Source organism: Phlebotomus argentipes, unplaced genomic scaffold (genome assembly GCF_947086385.1).
Source record: "Phlebotomus argentipes unplaced genomic scaffold, Phlebotomus argentipes genome assembly contig_15, whole genome shotgun sequence".
Lineage (NCBI taxonomy): Eukaryota > Metazoa > Arthropoda > Insecta > Diptera > Psychodidae > Phlebotomus > Phlebotomus argentipes.
Genome location: NW_026776181.1, coordinates 6,608,994 through 6,629,584, shown reverse-complemented (window position 1 = coordinate 6,629,584; position 20,591 = coordinate 6,608,994). Strand labels below are relative to the sequence as shown.

The 20,591-nt window shown below is 39.9% G+C and overlaps 1 protein-coding gene across 1 annotated transcript in view; it reads left to right on the top strand.

Moving 5' to 3' along the window:
* Positions 1-20,591, top strand: part of LOC132262394 (autism susceptibility gene 2 protein homolog) — a 120,933-nt gene that overhangs the window by 43,243 nt on the left and 57,099 nt on the right. The gene's annotated exons all lie outside the window — the stretch shown is intronic.

Below are 20,591 nucleotides of genomic sequence, written 5' to 3'. Positions count from 1 at the left end.
TAGTCACGTTTTCGTGTTGGTGGAGCATTAAAGCATTCCTCTAATGTGAGGCCATTTTCGAAGGAGGCAACAAACCAATTCTTTATAATAGAGTCATTGTGGTATAAATGATGATGAGGAAGAAAGAAAGTTTCCATTCAATGTGTATTATGTGTATAGAGATTTGTTGGAGAATCTTTGCATATTTCTTCCGTATCAGCTCTCGTTTCAATGCATTGGCCCAGAGAAAAGAGGAGAATTCCATCAATATCTCTTTATGAATATATTATAAAAGGGAAGAAATAACTATTTTTTTTCCTCTAAATTGCTCGAATAATTCCAATATGAGAATATGAGGAAGAGACTCTAATTTGATTCCAACTGGCGGCGGCGGAGAGACACACAATATTGAAAGGAGAGGAAATCTTCCACTTGCAGACTAAATACAATTTAGCTCTAGTGAGTAATGAAATTTGGTTCCCCTCTTCACTATCAATTTCCTCGCATTTTCCGTCTATAAATATATCCATAACGGAGTCTGCAAGAATGTAATTTGTTCACCCTTCTTGTGCATCCCAAAATGCCATTTTATATTGTATTTCTGTTTACTTGAATAATTTAATATTTATTATCATCCCTGTGTTCATCGTCTTGTCTCTTCATATGCATATATATATACTGTAAGTTGGAAGTACTTTGTAGTATAATAGATATTAGGAGAAGTAGCATAACATAAATATAGTTAATCCTCTCTTCACTTTCCTCCTGCTGCCGTAGTTGCGCTGTATTGTTGGCATAAGTCTCTGAGTATCTCACACTCTTAGTCAACTCGAGCCTGGCTTGTATTCCTCTCCATTGAAGACGACACACAGCATCGTCATTGGATTTTGCTGTTGAATTACACGTTGCAATGGCTTCCGAAAGGAGAGAGATGGATCTCACCATGAGATATGAATGTGTACACGAATGCAATATTCAACAACAACAAGAAGTGAGGGCACAGAGGCCAAATGCTCGAGAATTGAAGCATTTACAGGAAATGCACAAATATTGCTAGTGAGAGAAAAACTTTCATGTTTATTTTAATGATGAGGCTGAACATGAGAGTTTGTTTTTATTGAAGAATTAAGCGTTTAATGCCATTTACTGGGAATTTTTGAATTGGATAACTTTGTATCATTCCTGATTTGTGAGTTTGGAAGTCAATCAACTTTTTGGAGAACTTTTTTTGGGGGAAAGAAACGTTTTTACCCTACTTTTGAAGTAAAATTAGCAATCTTTAGAGAAATCAAATAATCAAAAAATTGAAGCTATGTCGAATAATAATTTTCCAAGTTAAATTGAAAATTATTTTCAAATAAATTAGAATATTCTCGGTAAAGTATTGAAAAAATTCAAATTATATTGCAACATTTTCTGAATAATAAATGAAATATTTTATATGTAAATAATTTTTATTTCAATATTCAAGAAAGATAAAAGAAATGATTGATTTTATGAATTTTCATTCATAAAATTGACGATCCTAAAAAGCGAATGATTTTTGAAATCTGCTCAAGATTTGATTTGAATTCAAGACTTAATTACATTTAATAGCACACAATCTTATTTTGCCAGTCAAACTCGTAGATTTGCACGGAGAATCCCATCTTGTTTAGCCTCGCCGCGACTTTATCGGCACCTTTGAGTGGAAGATGCAATGCGCAGAGGATTGTTTCTCTCTGTGGATGTCTAAGAAATGTACCTCACATTTGAGGTCGCAATGCCTAAAAAGAGTGCGGCTGGGGAATGAGATGCGAAAGAGGAAGACACGGTGAATTGCCCAGCAGCTTGGCGTGCTAATAACAATGTTCGCAGTATATAATTTACGACAATCAACGTTCCAATTGTTATTAAATACATGCATTGGGGTGATGTTGAGGAAGGGAGCCAAAGCACAAGATCTCATCCATATTAACTGCATTGTTTTTTCCTGCATTTTATGCCACAGTGCATAATTATTCCTAAGGGTTGACTGTGACTCTGCTGGATAAGCATTTTGCACTCTGTGCTGAGGAGCTTCGCGCACTTCTTTTCCTCCCGGTTGTGTTTTCTCTTGGGCTCTTTTTTCCTCTGTTTTGCACTCCAAGTGGGCACTCAAGAGTCCCTTGTTGTCTTGCACCGCGCGAGGAGCGACAGAGAGAGAGCGAGTGAGGTGGAAAAAAGTTGAAATGAAGATTATCAGTGAAGATGGAAAATGCTCGCTATGGGGCTCTTTTTGCCGGAGCATCCTGGCCTCCATTACCTGCTTCGCGCTTGTTATTAACGACAGCTAACAGTAATTATCAATTTTAAACATCATAATTCATACCGATGGGAGTTTTATTAAAAGTGAACGATGAGATCATTTGCATTTTTTGTCCATTCCCTCATCACGTTCCACTGGAGGCTTCCCATCTTGACATAATTTCTCATTGAGCCACGATTACTGGTGGCGTTTGGAGTGAGGAGAAGAAGAAAAAAAACAGGCCACGCAAGGCACCTGAGAGCGGCAAAAAGGCGACTTGAGGAGATTCAAAAAATTGTAAATTACCCACTGTCTGAAATTTAATCCATTTACTGTGGGATTAGTGGCATAAAATGGTACTTTTTATATGTCCAACGACACTTTTTTTCTCCTTGCCTTCAGTTACTACTCATCCCAAATGCTTGGCAAGAAAGAGAGTCAACACACGGTGAATCGCATGAGTAAACATTGATGAAGAGTGTATGGGTTTGTGTGTGTGGGGATTGAGAAAAAAGCCACATATATAATTCCCTGATAATATTTTTATCTAGTTCATAAATATTTACCCATGAGAAATATGAAGATGGAAGTGGAAACTGTACATTCGGTGTGTCATATGGACGAAGGGGAGAGTCAATATGCATTTTTCTGCGAAGCCACTGCAAAACTGGCATCTTTTCGCGATAATTACGTGGTGGTGTATATTTATGTTGCTGTCACGTTTTTTTCCTTCATTCTTTTTTTTTCTTGCGAAATGTAAACCTTTTCATCGCAGCATTTGAATTATTTATAAATTAAATTGTAAATATACACATAAATATGTATGAGTTTTCACTGAAGTCTGTAAGACAAGAGCGAATGTTTACAAAACTTAATTAGTGCTTACATTTAAATAATTGTTGACACTATCTTGGTTAAATATTAAATCAACAGCTCATAGAGGAAAGAATGTACAAATATATTCTAAAACTCTTCCTTATCTCTCAAGTGTACAAACATTTCAATTCCAACACTGGTGAAGATAGAGTGTATGAATGAATGTTTATCTAATTGCACTTCTATAATTGCTTATAGTGTGACTTTGCGAAGGGGCGCAAATTGTCCCCTGTGTTTTTTTTCTGCAAAGATTTCCGAACAATATCCCTTAATTGGCTGTTTACGGACAAGTACTTGCGTTAGGGCGACTGCTTTCAGTAATTTGACCCTATCTCGAGCCTCTGGTTTTGGGCGAAAGAAAGAAATCTGTGAGAATAAAAAGCGACACACAATGGAAATGGAAAAGAGTACTCCGAAATCAGGTCTGTAATCCCGAATGCTTAGTCGCCTGGAGACTAAAGAGATGAGAGAGGGGATCATGGTAATTTATGGTAAAGGTATACAGTGCTAAGATTAAGGCATTATACCAGGGCTGAGACGATCAGTTTACATGGGTTGCGTGTACTGTACATTATTCATCATATTACAAATATATATATTTGAGAATGAAGATGTTTACCTCCGGTTGTGGCCTCCCAACCTAATATCACCTGAGCTTAGGATGATAATGGTGCATCATATATCTATTATGCATCTAGTACAATGTACACAGTGTGTGTATGTAATAAGATTAACAAGATAGCGCGCGCTGTTGAATTTATGCAATAATAAACTAAATGCTTTTTCTTTCTCCTTGTTTGCAGGTATGTTCCAATGATGTTGCTCCATTCAATGCAATTAAGGTAAAAAATATTCACTCACTCCTTATTTGCCATACAATTCAATAGAGTGTCTTAAGCGGAGAGTCATGAGATGGTCGTTATTCTGTCAATTTGTTTGCACTTTTCACATCAAGTGCAAGTGGAAGTTTTTTTTTCCCCTATTGGAAGGTTCTGGGCAAGACACTATGTCCATATGGGGTCTCTATTCCGACTCAATATTTACTTTTGATGCAACAAGTCTCAATTCAGAAGACTCGAGAGCACATTGAGACAGAGAAGTGTCGCCCAATGGACGTGATAAATCAATTAGGAATCACTAAATTCAGAATTGAAGCGTGTTTACTTGACCCTAAAGACTGTACTTAATTAAACTTTTAGACTAATAAGAACCCTCACATCTTCCGAAGGTCCAAACTGAGCAACAAACTCAAAGGGATTCAAGAGGATTGGAAAAATTGATCCATCTACAAACTAAAAAGGACCGTCTCTTACTTCCAAGGGCGAGACATAGCCTTCTCCATCAAAGGAGATATCTATACAAGTTTTTGTTTTACAGTGGCAGATTGTCAGTTTTCCGACCAACCATAAGTGTTTCTAACGCTCACCTTTATATATACAGGGACAGAGCACAAGACAATTCCAGTGAAGCGTATGTGTCAGTTGGAAAATTCAACAGCAACCAGATTAATTTGCCATTGAAAGGCTTAATTTTTGCACTTTGCTCTGTTCGAACATTTGCAATCAGTGGGATTCAAACACACGATTGTCACATCAAAAGGACCGTCAAATCATTCTTAACTTTATGTTTTTATGAAGCTAGATGAGAAGCATTAGGGGATTTTGAAAGAGTTCAAAGAGTTTTTTTTCCTCCCAGAGTTTAGTACTTAAGAAGGAATATTTATATCTGAATAAATTCCATTTGCCCGGCACGTAAAAATATCTGTCCTATATTTTGGATTAAATTTCTAGAATAGCTCCTTAGAAAATTACCCTTTCAATTAACTTTTAATTAAGCAACCCAGCTGACCATGCGAACTGTCCAATTATCCTGTCTAATGACTCTGTAATTTTTGGGAAGTTGTCAGAGCGCCAAATAGGCGAAGTTTATATGCTTCTGAAAATTACAATGACTAACGAACCCATAAAACCTGGCAAAGCACCTTGACTGCGGCAAGATAATGGCATCACAAGAGGCGAGAGCTAAGAAAAGACATTACAATGAAAATGTCGATGAATATCTAAGGGCAGCGCGCGCTGAGTCTCTATCGATGATTGTGTGTTGAGTGTTTGGTATTCACTTCTGGGCAGAAAAAACTTTCAGTTCATTGCATTTTGTGTGGCATAACATTTTATGCGAGTTATGCAAATTTTTCTTGAGATCCGCGACCCTCTTTCGCCGCAATGCAAGAGGCCATTGTCTCTGTGTGCGCCAATGATGGCAAGTTGTACTGTGACAAAATCATTTACTCTTTCTCTTCTGTGCTTCTTAATTTTTTTGTCGTCTTCAATGCATAAATGTTGCTATATTCATGGGAATGATAATAAAATTCATAGGTTTTTTCCTCTCTTTCATTCTTTCGTCAAGAAGAATTTATAGCGTGAGTCCCAAAATGATTGGATATGGGTTTTTATGTTTATATCCGTGGTTGCGTGCGCTGTGTACCGGGTAGATGGGTGTTTGATACGGAAAATTTGTCGGGAGATGGTGTTTGAAGACAAGAAGGTTAAATTCAATCTGCTTCTGCGTGAAAAATTTCTTTTCACACTCTTGTGCTCAACTTTTTCCCCAACATTGGGAGTCAAGAGACTACATATATACCGCATATGCGAGAGTATCGCCATTTTAGCACCCCCGCAGATTCTGTGGAGAAGACTTTTCTGCCCTGTGTGAGTGTGTGTCTGGCTGAGGGTGGAAGTGTCTCTACGTCCTGCTAGAGAGAGAGAGAGAGAGTGAGTGAGAGGATTTTGTGATAATTCCTCCCCTGGCGAATGTCACCCCTGGGGCGCACTCATTCCGATGGGGGGCGCTCCTGAATTTTCCAGCACACATTTTCTCTCCCCCACGCTGTGCCCATCTCTGTCATCTGCATTCTTCTCCGCGCCACACGGTGAGGTCTCTGTTGCTCCCTCGATGGCGCACTGGCATGTGAATTGGCATGGCGTGCACTCGGCTGCGCATGGCAGTTTGCTGTGTGCTATGTGTATGTTGCCACTTCGTGCGCCGTATCGATGTCGATCGGGTGTTTCGGTCCACCGGGGCCTCTGTGTTGAGTTCATGCAACTCAGCGCGCTCGGGTGAGCTTCGGGTCGCGAGACGCCGCTGCCGAGTGTTGTGACGTTGCCGCTCAATGTTCAAAACCGGCTGCAATTCACAACGAGTTGAGCTGCCACGGTGAACGGACGCGTGTTTACTTGCTTTACCATTCAATCGTCAGTCGCGATTCACACACGGGAGAGGTTAATCCGGGGGATTTGGATCTCTTTCGTCGCATTAGCGATGACCCAGTGTCCATCTGTGCATTGTTCAAAGGACTAGTGGATACATCCTGCCGAGATTGTGGGGTGTTTCTTGGAGGAGAGGAGAGAATAATAACAGAGGAACCTCTGCGCCACACCTCATCAAGTGAGATCGGTTCTTTTTCCCAGCGGGAGGAAGAAAAAAAACACAGTGTGGTGGAAAATGGATGAAAATCGTGAGTGAGAATCACGCAGTGAATGTGACAAGGAATGTCAGTCAGTGTGAGTGGGACGACAGGATCTCAGCCGAAAATCCGTGTCTAACTCAATTGCTATATATATGTGGTGTTGCGGTGTTCAAATAATTGGATTATTGCTGTCTCTAAAGGATTACTACACACATTGGATTACACTCTCAATGTTCTTCCATTGTTAAAACAATATCAGCGTGTAAATTATTCTGAGATTAAACTGGCGTGGCTGCGTACATTTGCAGTATAAAATACTCTCTATATGAATAGCTACACTCTATATAATTCTATATAGCAAGAAATCTCGTTCTCATTACGTGTAATTGTGACTGGGTGAGGATATTCAATTTTATGCCAACAAAGAGCACTTTTTATATGTCGGGTGTGTGTGTTTTTTTGCGTATGAGATATAAAAAACACAAAGTATCTGCTTAATAAAATAAAGTGAAAATTGTGGCAATTATTCAAGTATTACCATTGGTATTTGCGCGTGTGACAGAGATAGATAACTGACACTGGTAGAATAATACAGAAAATAGACTATTCTTCGCGCTCTTGTGTGTAAAAATATCTCTATGATGGTGAATTAAAGAAGAAAAAAATTACACAGAGAAAATTTTTCACGAGACAACCGATAAAAACAGAACGCAAAGCTTAAAAAAAATAGATTACGACTTCTTTAACGACGACTTTTTATTATTATTGCGCAGAGTGAGAGAGACGATCTCTGGTCGCCAGTGAAAGAGGAATAGTGTGTATTTCGACTATTGTGCACTTTATAGTGATATTTTATAGCGGAATTTTCTCCATTTGGTCTCTCCCCTAATCTTGGAGATATAATAACTGCCTGGCAATACTTCTTTTTACTATTTTGAAATTTATTTCTCGTCGAGAACAATTGTGTAAATGACGAAATCAGTCTATAAAATTGTTTTTAATAGTGATTTAATGTTTGATTGTTTTCTTTTTATTTGAATGGTTTTTATGTGCCTGGGTTTTTATATGGCCGTCGACAAAACTCAAATATAAAATCTGCGCGCAATCGAATTTGGAGGTGCAAGAAGCCAATAGAAGGAGAGAGATAGAGAGAAGAAATACAATTAGTGGTCGAAAACGGCGAATTTATTGTCAAATTACAATCATCGTTTATTGGCTTAAATTGCGATTAAGTGAGGTTTTTAAATGGTGACTGAAGCAATTCACAGACGTGCGAATGCGTCGTAGTTTCTGCCGTCAAGTTTACCGAGTAATAGAAACCCTCTCACAACGCCGCCAGTGAAGAGAACTCTAAATACACTGGGAAGTGGTTGAAAAGAGGATTAGAGCAATCACACATTTTGTGTCACACACATCGGGAGAAGTAAATTGGATTACAAAGTGACGTGCAGTGTTGGGGTTGAGCTGAAGAGTAAGTGCTAACGAGAGATACTGAGAGAGTCGGTGGTGGTCAGGCTAGGAGATTGTGTCCTCTGACTTGGTGCCATTAGCTGACAACCATTGCGATCATAGTACGGGTGGAACCCTCCGGTTCCCCGCAGCAGGAGTCTGCGGGGCCGCAGAGCCCCAAGAAACTAGGTGCCGCCCATCAGCCACCAGTTAAGCAGGTATTGCCACCTTTCTTCTCTTTGCGACCGACTGTGTGTCCCTCGTGACAAATTTATGGGAAAATACCGGGTCCTTTGTCCGCCTGGTCATATGGCATTGTGGTCGGATGGCACCCTGATGTGATGTGAAGTTCTCACGTGAGAGTCGGATCTAAACAAAAGCGGCAAGGCGTCAAACCCCCTGCCATTAGCCAGCCGAACTTAATAACTATGGGCTTTTGGGCTACTGCTTATTGAGTGTCTGAATTGTGCGAATTACTTCTATTACAGCGAGTTCAATTTAACAGAGAACTTCTAAGCCAACTAGATCTCGCGTAATTGTCTGTCGTTTGGAAAGTGCAGTGTTTTTGAGGTTATAAGCACGCCCTGATAATACCCACTCTTGCAAGAGGCTGAGAAGAGAGAGTTAAGGGTGGGATTGCAGTATGATGTTTTGTTCTGCACTCAGAGCAACCCCGAGGTATACTGTTGAGCCTAATCAGCAATAGCACGCGTGACCGAGTGTGTACAAAAGGCAGCACAACATGCGATTGCTAATACCTTATAATAAATACAGTTTTTATATATAAAAATTATTCCCTCCCAGTTGCCATGAAAATCCCCTCGTTCTACGCAGGGGTCGGACCGGAGACAGCCCTAATGCAGTAGATGCGCTCCTTTTGTTGTCTGCCCATCCGGCAGGGGTGATTTTTCACCCCAATCTCAACACTTAACGGAATTGCAGTGAGACTGATTCAAATATTGGACCCCTAACTCAGAAAACATACACACAACATATACTTCGTGATCGCTCAACCCCGTCTCTCTGTTAAAGTGTCTCCAGCCTGAGGGTGAATAATTTCCTCGAGCTGCTCTCCCCTCATTTGAGAGGGCCCTCGATCGAGGTATAGTTTTTTTGCGCCCAGTGTTCCTTCATCACCTTTGGTGCGATGTTGAGGAACTGACAATAAAAAGGCAAGGAGAGACAGTCGCAAGAGAGGGGAATTTGTAATGGTATAAATGACCCATTGAATATCATAATAACGAAATGAATAAGCTGGAAAATGAAGACAACAGCCGTCGCATTAGTTTTGAAAGCCCAAAAGCTGAAAAAAAGAGTGCTCAGCGAGAGTGTTATTTGTAGTTCTTTAATGTGCATTTTGTCGTTGTTAGTTCTTCACGCATTGTCTCAGCACTATCGCTGTGAGAGGTAAAGTCACGGCCCCTCTTTCTTCAGGCCAAATGTGAGTAATTGAAACCACAATCCACAAACATGGAATTACTAAGAAGCTCAAGCAGTAAATTCTCCACGTCCCTCGTTCTGTGACTGAGTTTTTTTTTCTTCTTTTGCTGCCTCAACTGACATAAGTTAATAATTCCATCTAATTAGAGTTGATTTCCTCTAAAATGCAGAGAATCTCACTTCTTGTCTTGCCTCTTTTGTGGTCTAATTTAATTTTTGACGATGGGGTCATTCTTCAAGCATATCTCTTCGGCCGCTGCTCTACACCGTGTCATTCGCGGGTATTGTAGGTAATAAATACATGCCTGGCTCTTGTTAACAAACGCCCAGTCCAATTGTGAGTTGGGTTGCTTGAAAAATTCGACCCGCTATTGACAAGTAATTTATTGCAATTCAAGGAGTTGCAAGTCGATTTTTGAGTAATTAAAAGAAATAAAAAATTAATAATGAATAAGAAATTCATAAAAATCAAAAAATTACATATTTTTGACCAAATATTTATATAAATCAAAATTATATTTAATATAATTCACAAAAAATAATTGGAATTTTTTGTGGAACAATCAATATTAGAAAGAAAAATCAAGAAATGATTGAATAATCTCAAAGTTAATGGTTTGAAATCACAAGTGACTTTTGGCGATATTGTGGGATGAATTGTACGAGCAAATCCTGGATCTTGACTTTGAATCGAGTCTCGAAAAGTGATCGAACCTTCTCACCAACTATAGTTGTATGGTCTTCTTTCTGTGTTTTTTTCGGGTGGTGTTATTAAATAAAAAGGTGTGCACCGAAGCATGAATTCACGAGGAGTGACTTCTGGATGTGGGGTAGAATGTGTAGTATGCAAGAGGAGGGCATATATAGGGAGTTTAATGGTATATTCACACGAGTCCTTAATTTTATTTATTCACATTTTCATTAAGTCTTCGGGCTTGGGTTATTTTTTGTCATGTTGGCGCGCTTTTTTGTGCCAACTCACCGTCGTCGTGGTTTATAATATAATACTGGGCATTTGAGGTGGTAAAAACGTGGCAATGATTGCCATCTCTTTTGACTTTTGTTGTTATTCCACGTTCATTTACATGCAATTACTTATTAATGATATTTTTATTCATTTCAAAAGTAATTTATTCAGGTTTTTTTCCGTCTGGTCTGAGTAACAACTTCTTTGATTATCTCTCTCACTCGCTTCCCTCGATGAAATGATATATATCGGAGGGGAGAGTCGCTTGCCTGGGTGTTTTGAGACCCGTAAATTGTTAAGAGTGACACTGGGTGCTCCGGTGTTTTTGGGGTGACGCTGGTTGAGAGAAAAAGGGGGAGATAAGGTTGGTGGAAACATTTTGAAAGATCTCTCCAGCGTGCTCCAATTGAAAGGGAAGTCTGACATGTAAAGATGCTATACGATGAATTGACAGTGGAATGTGTGGAAAAATGTGATGGGCTGAGGGGTGTTGAATTAAATGGAATTCCATGAGAGTGAGCATGTTTCCTGGTGGGGGAATTACACCTAAATTCATTGCTGTCAATTTACTATGTCGATATCCTCTACACAATTACATGCACAGCCAATTTACGATTCATATACCGTAAAACCTCCTGCTGTCATTTAGAGTCACATTGCTGTGCGGAGGGTCTATGAATCCATAGGGGTTTTCTCCAACTTTCGTATACATTGTGTTGTGTCTGGAGGTGTGAAGGGTATGGCGATGTGCGGGATTCTGTGTGGCAGAGCAGGGTGGATAGAGATTTGAGGTGAAAGGCAGGCACCCTTCCGAAAATTCTCTATCGTCATCATCATCGTTGTTCACAAATCCCTTCTCCTTCACCCAACCATGCTCATGTTATAGTAGCGCCTTTCGGGCTCTTTTCGCCCGAGTTGTGTCTTTTGTGCACAAGGATGGTGCTTGTGATGCTTCTCAGCTTATATGAACGCTCATATCAATTACACCCCAAAAGAGGGTAGATTGAACTTAATAACAGCATTCAAGGGGGTTAGTCTTTTCCCCTCTCCCGCCGACGAATTATTCCATACTCGCTTCACAGTTCGCAGGGGTGGTTGAGACCCCTCGAAACAGTGGTGATGTTGAGTTTATGATCACGTGCTTGCAAAGGTCGATCCTTGGCTGACTCAGAGGTTAAACTGAAGCTGTGATAAGGTTTCATAGGGATTTGTTTAGGTGCTGTATCAGCACTTTGACAAATCTCAGCTGCGATCGCTAGTTTTTCCACTAAATTCCTAAGATCTGTGAAACATAAAGCAGAAAAAATAACTTTTTAGATCTCAACTCTGAGCACATTATCATTTTGTGCTCGTTGGGTAAATGCAATTCCTCATAAGTGTATATTTTGGTGACATAAATTTAAGCAACACATCTTTAAGCTACTGGGCAAAACTCTGGGATTACACCAATCCAATTTCCTCCCTTTGTTTTCCGAAGAGAGACATCCCATATTGCCGTCCATGATTTAAACATGAGCTCAAATTGCACGCTGAAACTGCAGCATGCGCTCAAGTAGCGAGGAAATGCCTATTATTTTGAGCTCTTGTGGGCAATTTGCACTTGCCACATGATTTCCCAGAAGATATTTCGTTTGGGTTGCAAAGCCTGCAGGCACTGCAAAGACGGTGGTGTATTTTCGTTAGCCACTGTAGGGGTGAAGTGACGCTGGAATGAGTCCCATCAGGAGGTATTTTCATGCAGTGGCTAATAGGGTTGTTTGCTTTGAAATATTGGTGAGTGAAACCGCTTCTTGTTCTCTCGGTGTGTTTTGTGTGTTTTGTTCGATGGGGTGAAATACCATATTCTGTTGCTCACCCTCAATGCTAATAGCTTATGGTTAGATGTGAGTCGGGCGGGGGGATTCGTCGAGAGTGTGACTCAATATATGTTGTACATACGGTATAAGTTGAGTTTCGGTAGATGAGAGACGGCTGAAAGATAGGGGTTTAGCATGTCGGGCTTCCCTGTCTCGGATGAAGGTAAATTGCAATTTTGATTGTTTATGAGTGGATTGTATTCATATGTTGCAAAATGCGGGAGAGAAGTGTATGGATGTCAGTGTGGATATGGCTCCAGGTCTGCTATATTACATACTTCACCACAATTCACTGGCAGGAACATTTTCCCCATGCGACTGACTCCGTCGACTCCCCCCCTCCACACACAGGGAGCGATGACAAAATGTGTGACGATAAATTATCTGAAGCCTTCACAAGGGGAGTTAGTTTGTGAATGGAAGTTGTTAGATAATTTGCATTGATTTAAACTTCCATTTAAATTTATCCTCAAGTTTATTCAATTTTTCTCGCGTTTCACCCCCTCGAATGCCTTGAATGATAAATGTTTTCAAGTTTCTTCCGCCCTGTCCTTTCTCTCTGTTATATTCTATATAATATTGCAACCCATTCTCTGTCGCCCTTTTCGTTTCTCTTTTTTTTTTTTACTGTTTTGTGCCTCCCGGGGTGGCCTTTTTATAGAGACATTCTGGGGGTGAGTTGGATGGCTGAATGGAAGGGAGATAAGGCGCGCGGGTTGAAAAAGTAGAAGTGGGAAATAAATCGATCGATTGCGATTAGACTTTTATTGGTGAAACCGAATTTTAGTGCCTTTTGTGATGTTTTTTTGGGTGAGAGTGAAAATAAATGGTGAATGTTGGTAACATGGTTGGAAAGATGTGTCGTTCAACCACATTCGACTCTGTATTTTCTGTCTTTGGCAAAGTGAGGCAATAATATGACACAATATAAAAGATCATTTCTCCACCCTTAGGGTGGAAATTTTCCTTCTACTTTCTGTCGCTGTTTTTTTGTGCCTTCCTTTCTTGTGTTCCTCTTTGACACTTGAGGAAAAACCTGCCGTAAATGTTCCGGTATTGTTGGGAAATTGAGAATGAATGCATTGATTGTTCTGAGGTTGTTGCAAAAGAATTTTTTTTTCGTCATGATGAAGGAGAACTCTCATAAGGGATGCAAGTGAGCGTGTCAGGGTGATTTTGTGGGGTACTTTCTTACCCTCTCGTGCTGAAGAAATGCGAGGGTGGTGGAGAGAGAGAGAGAGGGAGAGAGAGAAGAAGCTGAAAATGCTATAAAGTGTCATTGAAATAAATTCAGGAAAAAGACCCTTGCGTCGTCGTGACTTTTACGATGCGATTCAATCCCTGAGTATCAGCAGTGGTATCTTGGAAGGATCTTCAAGTGTCACTTATTCTTCGGTCGTGCATGTATTATGTTAGATTTTATGTCCTTCTCGTTCCACCCCTATTTTCCTTGCCTCTCTTTTTTCTCTCTTCACCCTCTCCCATTTTCCACCCCCCAACATTCACTCTGTGTGCTGTACATTTCTGAGATGCTCACACAATCTTTTCTCTTTGGCAATATTGTGCGACATTGCGCGCGGGGTTTGGGTGGGATTGTTGAGATAGCTGTGGGTGGAAATTCACAAGGATGGGGTCTGTGTGTACAATGTTGTTATCCACAGTTGCTCCAACTCTGTTTGGTGTTGTATTATGTGTGCAAAGAATACTATTTCCTCACAATATATCCTTCACGCATCCATAATACATTACTTAGTCAGTGAGGAGAGATACAAGTGAGACATGTTATATGGTTGAGAGATGAACTCATGACATAGTGATGGTGGATTTTTCTCCACACACAAACTGTCTCTCTCTCTCTCTCTATCTTTCTTTCGGAACTGAAGGGATTTTGCCCAGAGAGGTGTGAAAGCTCGCAGAGCCGGAGACTTAGTGACTTCATTCGGAGGAACTTGTTGGGGTAGATTTGCTTTACATGAAAGACAAAAGCCAAGAAAGGAGCATTGAACTGAGAAAATAGAGGTGAATTTTTGGTTTGTACTTTAATATCCACAGTTCAATCGAAAACTATATAAAGGCAATTTCTTATAGTTTACATCCCTTTGTATATCTGAAAAGCTTTTTATCTGTTCTACTACTAAAAAAATAGTGTGAGATTTGTGTTGAATGGGGAAATAGTAAGAAATTCTTTTTGTTATTTTTATTGAAGTGATAGTAACGCTAAATTTTCAACTCATCGATATGATGTGTATTGTTGAATTTGCTGAAAATACTTAATTGCCAGTGGCGAAGCTTTTTGCACACAATTTCTCTCGGTGCACATGACATGATGACAAAGGGATGCACATTATATTATGTGTACAAAGTAGGTGAGAGTGAAGATTGCAGGTGAAGGCGGGAGGAAGTTGTGGTGCATGGGTGTAAAAGGAAATTCCTGACTGTCATCGTGAGAAGCGCAATTGTGGTGATATCACAAAAGAATTTTCTCCTTGATATCTCAAACCACATGATATGAATGGATGAACACTGCAACTGCAGAATGTGGTGAACGAAAGGAATTATGAGAGAGAGAGAGGGAGAGAGGAGATGAAACTTGTGCAAATTTCACTTGAATACCGGGAGCATATTTTTTTCTCCACATGCCATTCTTTTAGTGCATTTTTTCCTGTCCACCATCCGTATTCATATGAAAGTTCAAAACTCTTGTTCTCTCTGTGGTATTTTGCAATTGAAATCCTGTGCTTTTTTTGTGCCCCAGCGCAGAGTCTGGTCCCTATTCTCTTGTTAATCATGGCCTGTGTGCCGGGGTGAACACATTTTCAGACAAATGGTAGTGAAATAACATAGTGAATTACATATGCTGGGGAGGGAGGGAGGGGGAGAGGGTTGGAGGTGAGCTGGAAACAACAGGAAATGGAAGTGGGTGTTGAAAAAAATTGTATAGTGTGGAGAGAGAGAGAGAGAGAGAGAGAGAGGGAGAGAGCATCCTTTTCACCCTTGACACTTCATATAGTTTGCCAGTGTGAAAAAAAGTCTGTGTTGGGGAAGAGTTGGTGGAGGGATGAAAATATGGTGGGCTTTTGAAATAACATATCTCTCGCTCTCAGTTGGAAAATATGCAAACGTAATTTTCAGTATTGTTTCACCGCATAGAATTTAATTTTGGTCTGTAATATGCAGTCATTTTTCCACGATGGGTACATTTTGGTCTCATACAAATTGCCATATTCTGGCATTTTCCTCTTTCCCATTCTATGGCATGTGAATTATTCCAAATTTACATCCTTTTTCTCTCTCTGGATTTCTGGTCGAAATGGAATTTCATGTGCAAACCAGTGAGATTTTAATACTTAATGGGTGGGAGAAGAAAAAAATTTATTGTAGACTTTGTTGATTCTCTTTTTGTCAAATCCATTAACACATCAGCAAAACCGTGTCTTTTTTGTACTATATTTCTGCTTGAAATATACCAACAGAGACACAGTGAAGAGACTAAAAAAGACGCTGAAAAGCGGAGAGTCTCCAGCAGCGACGCTTAGCGGGGGGAAAGAGAGTGAAAAAAAGAGAGAGAGATGAGAGCCCCAAAAGTGGCTTACTGGTTGAATTTATGTAGCACCACTCACAGCCACAAGAGACTTTTTCGTGTTATCCTCGCCCCCAAGACATGCCAACCCGGCGCCTCCACTGTAAGCTCGAAAATGATGACACACTGAAACATTTGCATAATAAACACTCAACAAAATATCGTCTACCTCCTTCCTCAGCACATGCTCGATCTGACCCCATGTATAAATTTGCTCCATTCTCTCTCACACTTTGTGCCACGTGAAACACAAGGGATGGAAATTATTCTTCATTTCCGTCCACTTTGTATTACTGAAATTCTTTGTCGGGGGCGGGAAAAAGGGGCAAAAAAAATGGAGAAGTTTGTGTATGAAACACAAATTTTGTATCACATAAAAGAAATTAAATTTCGGACATGCAATTTATCGTGAAATTCAGCTTTCGACTCTTTTCTACGCTGCATTTCTTTGGTGAGGGTGAAAAAGAGCAAAGTTCAGGCGAAATAATTCTTATCAATTAATAAAACGTCTTTTCTCGGCATTTTAACAACAGACAGAGGAATTATGTAGTGATTTAATGGTGTTCTTTTCACTTGTCAGTTCTCTTTTGTGCTCCATTTGAACTTCTCTTTTTTTTCGGGTTTTGCTGTGGAGCTGAAAGCTTCATCGACCGTGTATTTCAAAGGAGCTTTCAATGCTACTCCAATGAGGACTTTTTCAATCAATATTCATTTATTAATGGACTTTTTGCGCACTGGCTCTTTGAGTATAAACTGAAAAAAGATAACATTTTTCCACTGCGAGTATTTTTTTTCTCCTAAAAATAATCTAACCTATTTCTATGGGGTTTTCCGTAATGTCACTGCGAAAAAAAAATTCGTACAACTTCTCTTGCGCTGGGTAAAAGTTTTTAACTGATGACAGGAAAAAAACTTTATATCAAATTAGATGAATTTCGCTATTTGGCGTGAAAAAAGGCGTAAATGGGGAAAAAAAAGTTGTGAAATATTCATGCGGGATATCGGATAAATGATAATTTCACAGTGTGAGACGGGGAAAAAAAATTCTAAACAGATTTTCATTCATTTGCACTATTTTGTACAAAATCTCCTGCACAGAACCAGATAGAAATCCATTGCTCATTAGTTCTCACTACAGAATACATTCATTTGCATTAATCTCGCTGTCTCTCTTTTCTGCCATTTCTACAAAGCTATGAGCGCAGTTTTTTGCTGCCTATTCAACATTTGCCATGGCATCTGAATGAGAGTAGAGAGTTTTGGGGAAAATGTGAGATAGATTGCGTTATTCTGGATGTAATTCGGTAATTTCAGCATTTTTCTATTGCACAAATTTGTGTAAGTGTCAGTTGGACTATGGAAACGAATCCCAGTCAAGCAGGGAATGTTACAATTGTGTGATATTAGTTTAACACAGTCTTTTGATGTTCTTAGTCACACGTATTAGGCTTGAAATGGGGATGGTGTTAAAAATTCACCACTTGTGTTATCTACTATTCTGGTTCACACGAGTTGAACCAATTTAGTACCGTCTGAATGTATTGTTTGAAAACGACCTCTGGCAAAGAAGGAAATAATCTGTGATCTTCTTAAAACTCTTTAACACTGTGTTAGCAAGAATACCAAGGAATATTTTTTTCCTATAAATTTGGAACGTCAAACTTTTGCATGTTTCAAGTTTAATATTCCTGAATTTTAGTGGAAATCAATCCATATCTTTGAATATCTCAAAGAACTATGATATTTACGTAGTTTTTTCTTTATCTATAATGTCTGTCTGTGCGCTACTCGTTGCGTAACCCTTTCCTTTCTTTGAAATGAATCTCTTTTCTGTTCGCTCATGAGCGAAATAAAATATGGAATCGGTGGAAAAAAGCGCGCAAAAAGAGGAGTGCCGAAAAAACTCGTGTGTGTGTGCAGAGTGGATGGTCAAAGGATGTGACAAAAAACGCAAATGTATAACATTATGTCATGGAGGGATTTTCTGATGGTCCCACCAGCCGAGAGGATCATCGCTGGGTGGAAAAAAAGCGTCGCAGTGGGCAAAAAAAAGAGGGCCAAAGTGAGGACGTGGAGTTAGGCGTATCATCCACCCAGTTTCATCCCTTGAAGCCATTGAGGGGTGCCTGGCGACAGTCAAGTGGTTAGAGGAGACGCTTGGGTGTAGTTCATGTTTTATTAAAATACCCGAGTTCCGTTCTCTCACTGTCAGCGCGAGAGTGAGAGGATCTTCTCATGCCGACCGTGTTTCACGAATGCATTCACTCTGTGAAGTGTGGAGCGTTAGAACTGCAATTAAAAATGTATAACACAAAGTGACTGACACAGAGTGGAATTTCAGTCTTGTATATTATACACTGGGGCGGTTTGTGAGCCGCTCGGCTGCTGGGTTTTGTAGTCAACAAATTGGGTGTGAGCCAGGCGAACTGGAGAAATAATTAATTTAGCAGAAACAAACGGGTGAAAAAATCTGTGAATAAAACTTTATTAAAATTTCATATTTTTGCGCGCACGTTGTTTGCAGTTGTTGTTGTTGTTGTTTTGTTGGTGGTATGAAAATGTGTAGACTTTTTTGTCGGCCTAAAATGCTATAAAAATGTGTCTGCAAATTTTTCACAACATTTTATAGTAAACATACTTTTCGAGTAATATTTTCCACCCGCCGTATTTCCTCTCTCTCTCTTTTTGGTGTGTTTTGCTAAAATTTTTATTATATCTCCTCAAAATACTGTGCATCCCAAAAACTAGGGAGGAAAACTCAAATCGCAACCACTCATGGCAAATGTGCTGTATTTTGTGGTGATTTTCGCTGCAGCGTCAATGGGAAAATCAATCGACTTCATATGGCAGATTACACTGAAATAACACATATTTTCGCACACAGTACAAAACATGAGCGGGTAAAATGCCAATTTTGGCCTGAGAGTGCAGATTGGGGGTGTTTTGGGGTGATGGTTTAAATAAACAATTGAAAACCACAATTATTTTGCCCTCCACGCCAATAAACCCAGGGCATTTGGAGTGAGAGAGACAGTTTGTAAGCCGCAATTGATGAATTTTTCCAATATTCCGACAATATATTTGGAATATTCATGCTTAAGAATCTCATTGTATTTTAATAATTGATTTTTATGCCTTTCTCTTTTGTCTCTTTCAGGTGAGTTCCCGTTTATTGTCGAGCACATTCGAGAGCAATTCTATGCGATCAATTCAGGTATGAAAAAAAACAACTATAGAATATCTAAAGCCAAGTTGTTTGGATTAATATAACTTTTGTGGGCAGATTTATTGCTTAACATTTACATGAATGTTACGATAAATTCCGTCAGTCGATATGGGGTGATTTTTGCACCCACACAGCAGATTAATTGGGGGTGTGAGTGAATTATTTACTCAACTAATGAATTCGCGAAAATGTACATACATAATCCTGCCGGGTTGATTCTTCTCCGGTTCCCTCGCTGTTCAGTCTGCCAATGCTCGGCGTGAGCATTGTGTTAAGGAACTTGTGAAGCATGCGAGGGTGAACGAGAGAGAGAGAGAGAGATTCCAACCCCTGTTCTGTTTCCCTCTCGCTTGGCGGTCTTTTTTCCACCCTTCCATCGTCGAATGGTAGGGGAGTGATGAATTTTCATGAAGTGGGGTTTGGCGGGCTTTTTGGAGCTCTGGAGCGGCGGGGAGGGTTTTTTTTTGTGTATGAAGATGAAGTGCAAAAAGAAGCGAGTGATGCAGATAAAACCGCACACTTTTGAAGCGCACAGACAAGAGGAAAATTCACGCCCCGCGCACACTTCAGACCGAAAATGCTCCCGTAGGTTTTCTCTCTGTCTCATTTGGGAATGGCGCTGCCGAAGTGAGTGAGAGGGGTTGGTTTGTGGGGGGTTTGGAGAGTCAGCGAGTGGCGGCTGCTGGTGGAAAATCTCCGTCGCATATCATGCATAGCTGAACGTGGCGCGGTATTGATTTCCGCGGCGAAAGCTCAGAATTTCCACCCTCTTTTTCTGGATGGTTGAGCTTTTTCTCTCGCACCAGATGAAAAATACCTATCCTATCCACCCGACAGTGCGCCTGAATTGTAGGAGGGTGAGTGGCGACAGGAAGCCTGGGGTGAAATACAGTGGAGAAATTCAAATAATGCCGTGTACATTCTTGAATCCTGGCAGACAGGAGTCTTTCTGCTATGCAATACAGATGAGGTTGGCATTTTGTGCGGCGATGTTTGTTGGTCGTGTGAATGAACAAATGTCACATTCGTTGTGACTTTAGATCATCATTCCGCACAGAATGGGAAAAATTCTATATATACTGAATTTTCCATTAATCTTTCGTCTCTGATGCAAGTCAGAGAGACGAACGAGGCGCATTTCTGGGTCTCATTTGAATTCCCGAATTGTTTTTTGCCTGGCAAATATTGTTACACATTATTTTGCTGGCACTGACTGCAAATGGGGATTTTATTATATTATACATTTTTTGCTGTACAAATTTTGTTGCGAATATGCTGGAAAAAATGCATAGGATAATTAAAATTCTTGATATGCTATTGCAGTGCTTTTTTCTCATCTGTTTGCGGGCGAAAAAATGCAAGAATTTTATTTATGATGTGCAGAAGGAAGGCTCTAAAGTTAATTACATTGTTTTGTTTAATACACAAACATGGTTCATTGAAGGTATATTCCAAATTATAATCACTACCCCTGGCAGAGATCCTG